Consider the following 3,539-nt stretch of genomic DNA (forward strand, 5'->3'; position numbering starts at 1 on the left):
CCATATAGTTGACTTGTTCCTCTTTGGTTGTAGGATTAAAAGATTGATATTCTATATGCACACCTCTTCCACTTGAGTCACACCTCATTACTAGATGTACCTGCGTAGAACCAAGTAAACCATCAATCTTTTTGTTGAGAAGTTCTACCTGATTTGACAGCATAGTAACTAAGTCGACGTTATAAATGCCGGTTGTTTTTGTTGGCTTAGTCCTCATGACTTGCCACTGATAGTTATTCAGTGACATTTCTTCAATGAATTCATAAGCCTCTTCAGGTGTTTTGTTGTTGATGGTTCCGCCGACAGCTGCGTCAACCATTTGCCGAGTCGAGGGATTCAGACCATTGTGGAATGTTTGTACTTGAAGCCAAAGCGGTAACCCATGGTGAGGGCACATTCTCAGTAAGTCCTTGTATCTCTCCCATGCATCTTAAAGTGTTTCTAAATCCATCTGCACAAAAGAAGAGATATCATTACGTAATTTAGCCGTTTTAGCTGGCGGAAAATATTTTAGTAAGAATTTTTCACTCATTTGTTCCCAAGTAGTGATAGACCCTCCTGGTAACGAGTTCAACCACTATTTAGCTTTGTTTCTCAGTGAAAAAGGAAATAAACGAAGACGAATGGCATCACCAAAAACACCATTGATTTTAAATGTATTGCAAAATTCCAGAAAGTTTCCTAAGTGAGCGTTGGGATCTTCATCTTGCAAACCATCAAACTAATCAAACTGCTGTATCATTTGAATTGTGTTAGGTTTCAGTTCAAAAGTATTTGCAGCTACATTTGATCTAACTATGGTAGAGTCAGTTCCTGTTAAAGAAGGTTTAGCATAATCATACATAGTACGTGGAGCAGGATTTTGATTAACAGCAATTGCAAGAGGTAGCTGATTGCCTTGGTTTTCAGCCATCTCTTCGGTTGGGGGTTGAGTATCATCTTCTTGCTCGTTCTTTGTGTATCTTAAGCCGCGTCTTATTTCTCTTTGGTTTCTACGAACTGTGCGATTGATTTCTTCATCAAAAAGTAATAGTCCCGACGGGTTTCTTCTAGTCATAAACTATAAAAACCTGCCAAGAGAAAGAAAAAAAATAAATTAATTAGTAATAAAAATAATAAAATTAAATTAAATTGCAAGAAAAATAAATGGCTAACGTAATAAAAATTTAGCATTCCTAATATTTTAGTTTCCCGGCAGCGGCACCAAAAACTTGATCGCGAGGTTTCGTGATAGGTTTTAAATATTTATAATTACTCGTTCTTGAACTAACTATTATCGCGATGTAGACAAGTGTACCTATCGAACAGTAGTATAGTTTTAGCAAGACCGGATTGTCGAACCCAAAGGAACTAAAAGTACTAGTAATGACTGTCTTTTTATTATCTAGCCTAAGAATAATGGGTTTTGTTTTAATTAACTGATTATCTAAACTAAGAACGCACAGAGAAAAGAATTGGGGAATTACTTTTGAGAAAAATTGATTAACTTAATACAATACCTAAGAAAAAATCCACTTAGACTTTACTTGTTATTCTGGCTCCAAACCGGACGATTTATTCATTCAACTTATTCTGTAGGGATCCCTAAGTCATGTTATTATCCCTATTCAAGACTAATAACGTCTAATCCCTAGATTGAATAACCGAGACTTTTCTCTAATTAACACACTCTAGGGTTGCATTAATTCGATCTATGGATCCCCTTATTAGGTTTCACCCTAATCCGACAAAATCTTGTCACCCTATTTTTAGGCGCGCAATCAACTCCGCTTAATTATGACAAAAATACTCTTAGACAGGGTCTATTCCTCCTCTATATAAGAGCATGTAACACCCCGAACCCGAGACCATCGCCGGTGTCGGACACGAGGGGTTAGCAAGCCAAGTTCACTTGTTTTGCCCATCCATTGGACATTTCGGTCAATTTGGAAAAACTGCGTCACTGTTGCCTTAAAATCATATCTCGAGTTTCAAAACTCGGAAACTGGTTTCGTAAATTTTCCCTGAATTTAGACTCATATATCCATCCATGGATTTATTTCTAGAATTTTTGGTCGGGCCAATTGGTACATTTTATTAGTTAAAGTCACCCATGTTACAGGGATCGACTGCTCTGACCTTCGCGCGGTATAACTTGAATATCTCTCTGTACAGGGCTTTAATGCTGGTACCGTTTGTTTCTAATGAAACTAGACTCAAAATGGAATCTGTAAATATAAGGTATGTCTCCTAATTCTTTCTGGATAATTTATAGTAAATTTTAAAGTTGCGACAGGGAACCCAGAAACCGTTCTGGCCCTGTCTCACAATAGCTTTAATATCTCTTAACATGTAACTCCTATGACCATTTCGTTTCTTCCATATGAAAATAGACTCATCAATGTTCATTTACATAGCTGATTCACTATTTAATACCATTCCTACAAATTTTGGTGATTTTTCACATTCACGTTACTGCAGCTGGCAGCATCTGTTTTTAAGGTAGGTCTTACCTATTTTGTAGTCTCCATGAACCAACTAGTCTTGCCTTACATAGGTCCACATATGATCATTTTAACCATGCCAATGGCTGATCATGTGACCAACATTCCCATTTCCAATTCATAGTCACATCATGACACCATATATATATATACAAACCGCAAATAGTTTAAGTTGATACTTCACTATTACGAGCCATTTTCGCATGGCCGTACACATATACATCATAACATATTTAAACCAACAAGGGTAGTCCTATACATGCCATTTCAAGTTCAACCAAGAATTTATACCAAAATGGGGGCTTGATAGTGTGGATGACTTCGACTTCAACGATCCCGAATCCGATTGCTATCGGCGAAATCTAGAAAAGCGAGAGCCAAAGCGGTGAGTAAGCATTTTATGCTTAGTAAGTCTCAAGGAATATAATCAACTCTAATTACAGCAATACATTCACATAGTTAAATGCATCATTTCATTAATGCACATTCACATAATCATACTTACTTCACCATCCCAACTCTTATGTTCATACACAAATAACGGCTTCATTAAGGCCGATAACTCGTTCCATCATAGGAGCGGATATTCACACGCTCTTACTCCTAGCGCGCATAAGCACACACCGCACTTACCTTGTCATTGGGAAATTTCACAAGTGCATTAGCTGAAATTTTCCAGCAAGCTTATAATTTTCAAATCACATACCTTCGAGTTTAACCGGATGTCGCTACTCGATCAATCGCCTTGGGACATAGCCGGTTATGGTAACCCGCACCAAGGCCTCACGGGACTTAACCGGATATCACGATTTGCACAAATGCCTTGGTCTTAGCCCGGATAGAATGACTTCGCACGAATGCCTTGGTCTTAGCCGGATGTAGCCACTAGCACAATTGCCTTGGTCTTAACCCGGTTATAATTTCCAGCATAATTGTCTTGGGGCTTAGCTTTGGATATCATTCAATTTCTCATGCACACATACATCAATAATCATTGGACATACATATTTATTTTCGTTACTAAAGCTCAAACACAATTATAATCACTAACATAAT

General features: G+C 37.7%; 1 non-coding gene across 1 annotated transcript; it reads left to right on the forward strand.

Annotated features, from left to right (window-relative positions):
- The first annotated feature begins 377 nt into the window (after positions 1–377).
- LOC128284817 (small nucleolar RNA R71) lies at positions 378–484 on the forward strand. The gene has a single exon (XR_008275240.1). It is a non-coding gene; the product is annotated as a small nucleolar RNA R71 (small nucleolar RNA).
- Positions 485–3,539: the final 3,055 nt, after the last annotated feature.

Source organism: Gossypium arboreum, chromosome 11, assembly GCF_025698485.1.
Source record: "Gossypium arboreum isolate Shixiya-1 chromosome 11, ASM2569848v2, whole genome shotgun sequence".
Taxonomy (NCBI): Eukaryota; Viridiplantae; Streptophyta; class Magnoliopsida; order Malvales; family Malvaceae; genus Gossypium; species Gossypium arboreum.